The sequence below is a fragment of the Thamnophis elegans genome, chromosome Z (assembly GCF_009769535.1).
Source record: "Thamnophis elegans isolate rThaEle1 chromosome Z, rThaEle1.pri, whole genome shotgun sequence".
In the NCBI taxonomy this organism is placed as follows: Eukaryota; Metazoa; Chordata; class Lepidosauria; order Squamata; family Colubridae; genus Thamnophis; species Thamnophis elegans.
The window spans coordinates 35,097,570-35,110,446 of record NC_045558.1 but is presented as its reverse complement, the minus strand read 5'-3'; the positions used below and the strand labels follow the sequence as shown (position 1 = coordinate 35,110,446).

General features: G+C 39.1%; 1 protein-coding gene across 1 annotated transcript in view; it reads left to right on the top strand.

The window, feature by feature from the left end:
* The window catches only part of THSD7A (thrombospondin type 1 domain containing 7A), a 219,133-nt gene that overhangs the window by 158,464 nt on the left and 47,792 nt on the right, over positions 1–12,877 (top strand). The window lies entirely within an intron of this gene.

The following is a 12,877-nucleotide window of genomic DNA, read 5'->3' as shown; positions in this document are numbered from 1 at the left end:
TTGAAGTCTTAATTTCCTGAAAAGGAATTAAGCTATCCATGGCTTAATAGCTTCTGCAAAATCTATGATCTGAATATAGTTCTTTTAAAAATTATTATTATTGTTGTTGTTGTACAATTGTATCACAGCGGCCAGTTGTTTCGCCGGATTTGGCATTGGTTACTAGTCGGGCCCCACCCAGGGGCCTAGGACGTCGTAACGTATTTTCGTAATATGCGTGCAGATCCAAGCAGTGCGGCTTTTTGCATTTGACTGATGGTGATTTTGTCAATTTTTAACTGTTTTAAATGTAATTCCAGTGCTTTTGGAATAGCACCCAGTGTGCCAATTACCACTGGAATTACCACTGCTGGTTTGTGCCATAGTCGTTGAATTTCGATTTTTAAGTCCTGGTATCTTGCGATTTTTTCATGTTCCTTCTCGGCGACCCTGCTATCACCTGGTATTGCGATGTCTATGATTGTGACCTTATTTTTCTCAACCAGTGTGATGTCTGGTGTATTATGCGCCAGTATTTTGTCGGTTTGTATACGGAAATCCCACAAGATCTTGACCATCTGATTTTCGGTGACTTTTTCAGGCTGATGTTCCCACCAGTTTGTTGCTGTTTTAATATTATAATTTTTGCACAAATTCCAATGGATCATTTGTGCTACTGAATTGTGCCACAATTTATAATCAGTCTGCGCGATTTTTTTACAGCAGCTGAGTATGTGATCAACAGTTTCATCAGCTTCTTTGCAAAGTCTGCATTTGGCATCATCAGAGGATTTTTCGATTTTGGCCTTAATGGCATTTGTGCGGATAGCTTGTTTTTGCGCAGCCAGGATTAGTGACTCTGTTTCTTTCTTTAATGTACCTGTTGTTAACCATAACCAAGTTTGTTCACTGTCCACTTTATCTTTTATTTTTTCCAGAAATTGGCCATGCAGTGCTTTGTTCTGCCAACTCTCCATTCTTGATTTTATCACATCTTTTCTGTATTCTTGTTTCGTCTGTTGGACCTTCAGTAGTTTTTTCTTCTTTACTTCAATTAATAGATGTTCTTGACTTTCTTTTAAATAATCAGCCAGTGCATGTTTTTCTTCTTCAACTGTTTGCTTCACTTGTAACAATCCTCTGCCACCTGATTTTCGGGGCAGGTACAGTCTATCAGTATCACCATGTGGATGTAAACTGTAGTGCATTGTCATTAGTTTCCTGGTTTTTCGGTCCAAAATGTCCAAATCAGCTTGTGTCCAGTTAACTATACCAGCTGTGTATCTTATAACTGGTATTGCCCAGGTATTTATGGCCTTGATTGTATTTCCACCATTCAATTTAGATTTCAAAATTTTCCTAACTCTGTTGGTGTACTCTCGCCTGACAATAGTTTTTACTTCTCCGTGCTTGATATTATCCAACTGCAGAATGCCTAAGTATTTGTAGGCTTCATTTTCGTTGCATTTAATTAGTTGGCCATTGGGCATTTCAATTCCCTCACATGCAGTGATTTTGCCTCTTTTCATGGATACAGTGGCACATTTTTCCATGCCAAACTGCATTGAAATATCGGTGCTGAATACTCGGACTGTATTTGTCAATGATTGGATTTCTATTTCTGACTTTCCGTAGAGTTTCAAATCATCCATATATAGTAAATGTGAAATTTTTTCAGCTTCTTTCGCTGTTTGGTAGCCTAATTTCATTTTTTTAAGATTACTGATAGTGGGATCATTGCGATGATGAAGAGAAGAGGTGAAAGTGAATCACCCTGGAAAATTCCTCGGTTGATATTAACCATTCCGTAGATCTCATTCCCTACTGCCAACTCATTTCTCCATTGTTTCATCGCCTTTTCAGTAAAGGATGTAATATTTTTGCTAATGCCAGTTGTTTCTAAGCATTTTATGATCCAACTATGTGGCAGTGAGTCAAATGCCTTTTTGTAATCAATCCAGACCACATTAACTGGTTTGTTTCCAAGATGGATCCCAGTTCAATTGTTGAAAACACTGCATTAACCATTTTCATGATAGGGGCCAAAATTTTCTTAGGCACAGTTTTTAGTGAGGGTAAATGTTGCCTTTCCTCATTAAGCAGAAAATGCTCCATGATCTTATCCTTCAATTCTTTTTGTTTTTGAGTTAGTTCATCAGTTGGTTCAGTGATAACTGGTTCTAGTGGTGGTGATGTTATTTCCTCCCCGAGAGCTTCTTCTGGGAGTTCTACTATAATGTCTTTAGTTGTGTCTTGAATATCAGTTATTTCCGCTTGTGATATTGTTTTTTGGGTTTTGCAATTTGCCTGAATTTCCTCATGTTCAACTTCACTAAACACTTTATTCCGTATAATAAATCGCCTTTGATCTGCTAGTCGTTGTTCACTAACATTTGAATCTGGATATTGTTGTTTCCATAATTCATACATTCGCTTTAAATAGCCTCTTTTTTCTGGCTCTGAGTTGTAGTAACAGGCCATTATGGCACGGTTTTCATCTGCACTATATTTTTGTCGTTTTTTTTTTCAAGATTAATCTTTTATTACATTTTCATTTTCCTTTATACAATCACTTAAATACTGTGCAATTAAAAAAAAGAAGCAATAAACAACTCATAACACTTCTATCCTACATACACCCTTCCTTCTACCCCTCCAACTTTCATTTCTCCCTTCCAACAATCCCCTCTTCTACTTCCCTTCCCCCTCAGCCATTCCTTTCTCCCCTTCCCACCATCTCACCCTCCTTACATTCCCTTCTCACTCACTCTTAATTCCCCCCTCTTCTTTCCCTCTACACCTCGCTTCGGTGTATTTCTAGTATTCATTGGTCTATTTGTTTTGTACTAAAACAAAAGAAAAATAAAAGGAAAAGAAAGAAGAAAAGAAAAAAAAGAAAAAAAAGCAACAGTATCCAAGTGCATTCATTGTTCTGAAAATTGAGTCTATATTTCCACCCTCCCCACCCACCCACCCCCTGAACCCCCCTCCCTGACCCCCTTCCGACTTCCCAGGTCCCATTCCCGGCATCGTTCTTTATCAAGCAAAGTCTGGAGTATATTGAAACCAAATAGATTAGAAGTTACAAAATAATAATAATAAAAAAAATAAAGAACAAAAAAGAAAAGAATAATAAAAAGAAAAAAAGGGGGGGGAACCCCCCCCCCAAGAAAGAGAAGTCAATATACTCTCTAACATTAAACTCAGCTTCTCATTATTTTTAAAATCTTAAACAATGTCTTTACCTGCTTCCGCATATAAATTCTAAACCTCCCATCCTGCCTTTACCCGTGTCCGCATATATATTTTATCCTCATCCATTGCTCCTCTCATATTTACTCCACCCTCGTGTAGACTCTCCAGATAATCTTTCTTAACCTTGTATTCAAATAACAATTTATACAAAAATCAGCTTACATTCTGGATCAAGGTAATCTAATTGAACTTTCACTACCCTTCCATCTACCCCACGCCACCCGACTCCATTCATCCCAAACCACAATCCAAGAAAACTATGATCTCCGCTCTCCTCGCCCCAAAGAATAGATCATGCGCAGTTTAAATTAAGATTCAAACAAGTCTTATATAAGTCCCATACAATATATGTCCAAATTCAGCACCGCTTCTTTCAGTCTCAATATCTCTTCATCGGTGTACAGCTTTGTCATTTTATACCAGACAGGAGTCCTGAAATTTTATTCAAATTAAAGATTTAAGAAGTATTTTAAAGGCATAGCTGGATCTTTATTCTTTACTCTTCTGCCCTTCCGGAAGGGGAAAGCAACACCCTCCGCCTTGTAGCCACGTGTCCCGCTGCTTATCTTCTCCTTCTCCTTGTCTTTCTCCAAGTCCGGGTGAATCAGGAAGGCCCGCCTTCAGAGTTTTATAGTAAAAATCTCGGGCTTCGCAAACAGAATTGAGACGATATTTTTGGTTCTCAAATGTGACTGTGATACCAGATGGCACTTCCCATTTATATTGTATCTGAGAATCTCTGAGTTTTTCAGTTAAGAAAGTGTAGTCTCTCCTTGCTCTTAATATTTGAGATGGTATTTCTTTAAAAACAATCAAGTCCTGTCCATCGATTCGCAGCCTGTTATTGTAGAACTTCTGTATTATCGCATTTCTGGATTCTCTTGTGGTGAAATATATAATTATGTCCCTCGGAAGCTGTCATTGTTTTGCTACACACGAGTTCTGGCGATAAATTTTTTGAATCTGCCAATCAAAGTTAAATCCCGGACTTCCCACTGAACGTCTGAAAGCCTCAAAAAAGGTCTGTTTCAAATTCTCCTGTTCCTTTTCACGCAATCCTCTGACTCTTATTGCAAACGCAGTCTTATTGTAATTTATCATAACGAGTTGTTTTTGAGCATTTTCAACTTCCTGTTGTAACGTTTGAATTTTAGATGTCAAATTAGAATTAGTTTTTTCCAAAAGTTCCAATTTGTCCTCCATTTCAGAAACATAGTCTGTCATAACAGTCATAACTCTGATCGTATCTTCCCTTGTTTGAGCAATCTTGGCGTCCAGTTTATCATATAAGTCCGATAAAAGTTGTTTAATTTCCTGTCTGAACTCTTTAAGGGTTTCAAAAAGAAATTCTTGCGTTAAGAGATCTCCAGTAGAGGGCGTGGGAGGCAAGGGCAGCGATTTTGTAACAATTTCTTGAGATGTATTATTAAGGAAACGCTTAGACTGCTTCGATTTGGGAGCCATTATAAAAAACGCACAAACAAATAAGCAAACAAACAAAGTCTCTGCTCCCCTCGGTTTTAAATGGGATACTATTTATAGACTTTTAACAGTTAATAAGGAGAAGTCTTCAGGAGAATAGAGCTGATTGAGTGTGTCATATATCAAACGCAGAAGCTATAAAATCGCCATCTTGTAACGCAGCTGGATAAGAAAGCCTTTTACAAAATTGAAGCTGGTATTTTGAATAGTAATAAGAAAAAAATTTACAACTTCAAGTTAATATTTGGTTTTGAGGCCATTTCAAAATTTATCTGCCTGCAGTTAATAAAACTCTATTGCCTGAATATGCAGCTTTAAGTAAAGAGGCTGAGTTCCCCTTTTATTTTGAAGTTAAGGCTTGGCAAAACTTTCAGTGAGTAAACATTGTAACAAGACCGTTCAGCAGATTCATCACCATTTAACTTCCAGATAAGCAAAGTTAATGAAGGAGTAAAATTTTTGTAGAAATGAAACTAATTAAAAAGCTTCTGCTGGCCTATTGTGAAACCAAAACATATGATAAGCAATCTCTTTTGTTTTGAATTCTTGTGAGAATTAACAAAAAGTGTTCATTATTACCGGAGAAACCAGCCTGCTCGGCGCCATTTTAAAAGCCTCTAAGTAAATAATTTTTCGGAGGAGAAAAAGAAAAGAAGCTAAAATGTTGATAAACAATTATTGTTCACGGAAACGGATTCAGCTCGTGATAAGATTAAATCAAACAAAACTTTGAACTGAGTGGGGGAGACCTACTTTGTCCTGCACAAGGCAGTTTGAAGTTCCCAGCACGGACAGCCGTTCTGCCTTGGGCTAGCCCCCCTTTCCCTGCAAGCACAAAAGCTGCAAGAATCAAAGAGCATTTGCCAGCAAAACAATTTCTTCTTTCCTTCTTGCCTGAAGGATAAGAAAACCTGATAAGACGTCAGATGGAAGATCCTCTAAACAGGTACGTAGCCAGGAATTCGGAGGCAGCTGATTTTTTGCTGCCACCACCAGCAGGCTCCTCCCAGGAAGTCCCTATATTTTTGTTGTTTTGTTGGCTGGTCCACTTGTAGCCCACTTGTCAACGGATGTCCAGGGACCCCAACATCCCTTGTTAACCCGCCCGACGACCGATGCGGTATGGAATTCTTATTTGTTTTTTTCACCATATTGTATGGGTTGGCGGGTTTGTTTTTACGGGACCAGATGCCAAACTGACCCCAACCCTCCTCCTTTCTCATCTGGGCTTGGGACCGGCAACGGCGGAGTTGTTGTTGTTGTTGTTGTTATTATTATTATTTTAAAAATTGTTACCGTGTTTTTCAGAGTGTAAGATGCACCTTTTTACTCCAAAAAAGAGGGTGAAAATCTGGGTGCATCTTATACTCCGAATGTAGCCTCTTCCCTTCCCTTCCTCCACCCCCACCTCCCCAATTTCTCTCCAGATCTGCTTATTACTATTGCACCCAGCTACAGTATCTCTTTGCTGCATGACAGATCCCCCCACACACACACACAATCTGTCACGGTAGCTGGACGCAATAGCAGCAGTAGCAATAAGGATTGCATAACAGATCCAGACAGAAGGGGGGGTGGAGCAAGGGAAGAGAACCCATCTCCTCTGCACAAAGACTTTTCTCAGGTCCCTAGATCTCCACTTTCTCTCCTGAAAATTGCTATTTGCATCGTCGAGATTTTGGCTAATGGAAGAATCACAGGATGGAAAGGGAACTTCAGAATACAGGAGCGCCATATTCCTGGGGCCTGGCAGCTGCTGCATTTCAAAATTTCCTTTCCATCCTCCGCTTCTTTCACTAGCCAAAATCCTAACAATGCCAATAGCTTTTTCCAGAGAGAAAGTGGAAATTGAGGATCCTGAGAAAAGTCTTTGTGCAGAGGAGATTGGTCCTCTTCCCTTCCTTCTCTTTGCTGACAGATCCGGGCAGATCTGGGGTTGTATGTATCTGTGTGTGTCTGTGTGTGTGTCACGAGGCAGCCTTGTTTCCTTTATGCTTTCCTTTTGCTGCTCAGGCACTGCTACAAAGAACCTTTAATCCAAATGTAATGTATCCCCACCCCTTCTTATCCAATGGGCCCTTCCCAGCCAAGCACAGCAGCCATTCAGCAGCCCCTGCATGCCTTTCCTTCCTAGGTTGCAGTCGGTGTTGGTCGGAGGGCAGAGATCGATCCCTAGGCCCCTGAATTATGGGGTGCCGCAGGGTTTGGTCCTGTCCCCCCTCCTATTTAATATCTACATGAAGCCGCTGGGTGAGATCATTCGACGGCACGGGATAAAATACCATCAGTATGTGGACAATACGCAGTTGCATCTGTCCGCCACGTGCCAACTCAGTGAAGCGGTTGACGTGATGTGCCAGTGCCTCGAGGCTGTTAGGGACTGGATGGGGGTTAACAAGCTTGTACTCAATCCAGATAAGACCGAGTGGCTGATGTGTTTCCCTCCTACTAATTGGCCAAGTGTTCCATCTCTCAGGCTGGGGGGTCAAACAGTACGCCCCTCAGACAGGGTTCACAATTTGGGAGTCCTCTGGACTTTTTGACTTTTGAACACCACTTATCAGCTGTGACCAGGGGGGCATTTGCCCAGGTTTGCCTGGTGCACCAGTTGCATCCCTACCTGAACCGGGAGGCCCTCACAACAGTCACTTGTGCCCTTGTGACCTCAAGACTGGACTACTGCAACATGCTCTACATGGGGCAGCCCTTGAAGAGCATTCGGAGACTTCAGCTTGTCCAGAATGCAGCCGTGCAAGCGATCGTGGGTGCACCTCGGTTCACCCACATAACACCTATCCTCGCGAGCTGCACTGGCTGCCTATTGGTCTCTGGATACGCTTCAAGGCACTAGTCATCACTTATAAAGCCCTTCATGGTATTGGACCTGGGTACTTGAGAGACCGCCTGCTGCCAATTACCTCCACTAGACCGATTAGATCCCACAGATTAGGCCTCCTCCGAATTCCATCTGCTGGCCAGTGTCGACTGGCGACTACCCGGAGGAGAGCCTTCTCTGTGGCTGCTCCGACCCTCTGGAACGAACTCCCCATGGAGATTTCGAACCCTCACCACCCTCCAGGCCTTCCGCAAAGCCCTTAAAACCTGGCTGTTCCGACAGGCCTGGGGCTAAAGAGCTGTTGCCCCCGTCTCGAATGGTATGACTGTTGTGTGTTTTAAATTATGCATTGTTATGTTTCGTTTTTTAATTTTTTGTCTGTATCCCCCTTCCCTGGTTTGAGTTGTGAGCCGCCCTGAGTCCTCTTCGGGGGAAAAGGGCAGCATATAAATATAATAAACAAACAAACAAACAAACAAACAAACAAAGAAGTGAGCTGACTGGCACTCATTGGGCCAAGCAGCTCACTGTCATTGCCAGTCGGAGGGAAGAGGAAAAACAATAAAGCATGGGGAGAGCTGTTTAGTCCTGTCCTGCCAAGGGAGAAATAGAGAAAAGTGGATGTGAGATAGATAAAAGCCTTACTCTTAAAGAAGATCAAGCTCCACACATCGCATTTTTGCCCTCCCTGAGAGCACTTTGCAAGCCTCCCAAACTCTCTGCATACCCCATTTTTCACAAAAAACAGAGTGTGCAGATGGTTTGGGATGCCTGCAGAGTGTTCCTGGGAGCTAGGGAGGGCAAAAACTTTTTTTAAAATTTACCTCTTCAAAATCACGGTGCGTCTTATACTCCAGTGCGTCTTATATTCCGAAAAATATGGTAATCAAAGAAAGGGATAATAATATGCTACTTAAAGAAAAGCCTCACAGTTACCTTCTCTCCCTCAGGCTTGCCCCACAGAAATGTCTCCTACCCTATCCCCTTCTCCCCGTCTGGCTGGCCCAACAGAAACCTCTCCTATCTTGCCACCTTCTCTCCCTCAGCCTGGCCCCATATAATCCTACTCTATCCTATCCCCTTCTCCCCGTAAGCCTTGCCCCACAGAAACATCTCCTATCTTATCACCTTCCCTCCCTCAGACTCCTCTCCAAACTCCCAGCCAGCAGGCCAGATGAGTCACACACTGGCCATGCCCACATCCAAGTTTTCTGGTTGGCAGGGGGAGTAGAACATTTAACTCATTAGCATCAGAGCATATTAATAATAATACACAAAATATTAATGCTTTAATGGTTATTTAGAAAAATCCTTTTTACTGAGCACCTAGAAGCCAAGAAGAACATATGTGTCAAAATTCAAGTTTGTAGGCTTCACAATTCTGGAGATTTCATGATTCCTGCATGAGGATTTTCGTGTTTATATATACATATTCTCTAGCAAAGTTCTTTTTAGTACAAATATCTGTTCAATAGGGAGGCAAATGCTCTATTAAAGGCATGTATTTTGATGCCATTTGGAATGAATTTTAATACCATCTCTTGTTAAATCCTACTTTTGCACAAAAAAGATTAGTTTTTAGTCCATTCCTCAAATAAATATAATACTTAAATATTGCTCAAAGCATGTATTGAATATGGGTGCATTTCAAAGCAAACTCCTAATTGACATGGCCTGGTGGATAAGGTATGCTGTAAAAATAGTCACAACAACATTATAGATGATTTCTTTCTGTGAATTTTATATATTATTTATTCCCTTGTTTTTGGGTGAACATTAATGTTGCACTGATAGTAGGACTATGCATAAAATCAGACTTGAAGACAAAAAGTTGTTTCAGGGCATGAATGTAGCACCTGTCTTCAACTCTTAAAAATAGCTATACCTTTTTTAATGATCCTGTAGCCTCAGGAAAAGATGTACTTGGTTTAAGGAGATGTAGAGAGGTGCTACATTTACAAAAGTACCTTTTGCTTCTGAATCTCACAGCTTTCATATACACTTTATATAAAGTGCAATATTTAGTCTACTGATACTACCTGAGCAAATTATTGCCCTTCCCCCACTTTTTTTCTTTTTCAATCATTCCTTCATCATATGGCTGTCTTATTTATGAATAGTAGTTCACTTTACTTACAGTTTTTATTGCTAGCCTATAGATATTTCAGTGGAAATCAGAACAAAATATAAAGCTTGTGGCTGTGAACAGAGATGACCTTATAAATACTTTGTCCCAACCTATGAAAAAAGTGTAAAGGTTACTACCTACCTATTGAATTACACATGAAAATCAACTAGGAGACCTTGAGGATGGCAAGAATGATGAGGTTTATTCATTTCTCTCATACCTAGTTCATGGTCTCTCAGTCCTACTCATAACTAATTGACGTCCATAATCTTTTGAAAGATAGCCCATTCCCTGTGATTATCAGAGCACAGATAACCAAGGAAGAACTTTCTCTGTCCTATAAATGCATAGTTGACTTACTACCCTAGGCTGGCAAAAGGCTGTTCAGATTGCTTAGGCAATTTATGCCTCCAATAATAGAAATGGATTAATGATTTTTTAGAAGGAATAGCAGCCCCACAATACAGATTAAAAATCGCATGCCTCTGATACGTGCAGTTGCCACCAACCTCCATCTTCCACTGCAGATATAAAAAACACTAAACCAAATCCAACAACTATCCTGTATTATATCTAATAAAAGATAGCACATGAAATTAGAATATATTCTATTTCTCCGCAATTAATGTCTATTTTGTCTATTGATGTCTATTTTCAGTGGATTCTTTATATTTGACTCTCTGTAATGATTTACTCCAGACTCTTTTTACTACTGGTGTTGATGATGACAGAAGTGAGTCAGTATTTACATTAAATATTGAATTGAACACCAGAGAATATTGCATAATATACTTTGTGTTCATTTATTTTTTAATATAGACAAAACACTGTCAGATGCTTGCATGATTTGTCATTTCAATTTCTACATAACCATGTAATTTTGGGAATTAGAGACTAAAGGGCATTAAATTGTACGATGTATCAGTCTATGACTTCAAATTCAGAGGCTGAAGATCTTGAATAGACTGTTTTTCATCCTGTAGCACAGGAACTAATTGAAATGAGGGTCCCCATGACACTAAGGAAAGACAAGTTCAAGCTTTGTGTGATAATATTTTATCTGCTATTTTGATGAACTTGATACACCTACCCTTGAAACAGGGCTAACAACAGTAAAATGAATTACTACAACATAGGACAAGGATTAATGGATTCAAGTTATAAAAATATAGATTTTAATTGCAGGAAAAAAGGGGGAAATCCTAACAGTAAGAACAGGTTAATCCTTGAAGGAGCAATCTAGAGAGGTGGTGAGCTTCTCTTCATTTGATGTGGTCATGGAGCAGCAGACAGATATTAGCTGGGATGACTTACTTTGGGTGCCTACACAAAGCCCTGGTTTGAACTTAATAATCTAGATGGCATATTCCAAAGCCATGACATAGTTCCTTTTGAAAGCAAGCATCCATTAAATGTGGTGGGCGAATGAAGTGGATCATCTTTACTTTATTGCCTTCTTGGCTTTGCATTCATAAAGACAGAATCTGATTACTAAAATAATTATTATCATCATCATCATCCTCCTCCTCCTCCTCCTCCTCCTCCTCCTCCTCTTCCTTCTTCCTAGCATACTGCTGCTACATCTGCCATCAGCTTTTGCTTAGAACCATACTATTTCCATTGAAATTTATGTTTGATGTTTTACTTGTCATAAATTGTAATCTTTTAAAAGAAATTTCCTTTGCCAGTATTTGAGTATCTTGATATTTCATAGTTGTAAACAATTCCAAAGTTCTTTTTTTCCCTTAGATATTATTCTCTAAAGTTAACCTCAGTTTATCCAGATTATAAATCAAGGCAAATAATTTCAATTCAGATCTAAACATGTTTTTGAAATCATTTGAGGGTTGCAAAAAACAATAAAGTTGAAATATGATTGACGTCATAAATGGAACAGCTCAGTTTAAAATAAGTCTTTTTTCTCTGTAAAATTATACTTCAGATTTCTGTAGATAATTATATTGCCACGGCAGGTAAAAGCTATTCTAGCAGCCTTACAGATGTTTCTATTGTTTTGGAACCAAGTGATGGCAAACACTTTTTATCACTGTAGCTCAAGATCATGATGTTTAATAGGGCAATTGAGAATTAAGTGTATCTTCTCTTGTAACTCTTTTCATGGTCAGCACTTGGATGCAACAGTAAGATTTAATGTTTTTACAGGTCATAATGCCCTTCTTAATTTGTGTCAGTCTGTTTTTAAGGCCTTAGGCACATTCAACCAGTCCAGAATGGCTTGTCAGATGCCTTATTAGTGTGAGATTATTTTCCCCTTTAGCATTAATTAAATGAGATACATTGATTTGTGCTGACTCTACACAGTTTTGTGTGGTTGCAAGGCTTAAGCAAGAGATTAGAGGGGAGTATTGGAAAATGTTTCCAGAGAAGCTGTTGGGAATATCCATGTGAATTTCTTATTTTATTGCTTGTGCTTTGAGTAATAATTTTTGGATGCTATAAATGATTCCATATGGTTGCAGTTAACACTACTTTGTGTATTTTTAACATTTTAAAATGCCTTTTAATATACTATGCTGGGATCATATCCTAAGAGACAGGAAGGCAAAATTAAATAGAATATGGTTTTAGTTGTTTGCCTTGCACTATGACTTACACAATATGTAAAATTATTTACCCAGTTTTTAAAATTCTGTGTTCTGTTGTTAGACATTTCAAGTATTTATAGTTATTGATTAAATAAATAAATACCCAATGAATCAGAATTGAAGCTATTATACCTGAATACTCAGTTAAATAATTCCTTGTTTCTGTGTCCTACAATACTATTAATTAAAAATAGATTTTATTGGAATCAGTGTAATATATCTCTAAAAAGGCAAAGAATATAAAATATGTAGTAAGGATATTATTCTTTTCTTTCTTTCTTTCTTTCTTTCTTTCTTTCTTTCTTTCTTTCTTTCTTTCTTTCTCTCTCTCTCTCTCTCCCTCCCTCCCTCCCTCCCTCCCTCCCTCCCTCTCTCTCTTTCTTTCCTGTCCCCCTTCTAGATAGTTGATGTAGGGGTTATTTAAAAAAGAATGCATTTTTCTTTCTTCATAGTACGTTAGATCTAGCAGGATTTTTTTTAAAAAAAAAAATCAGTGCATCTCCATTATGCAAATCTAATAGACTTACAATATCAATATTATCATACATGAATTAAGAGCTGAATCCACAGTGAATCAGCATTAGAACATGA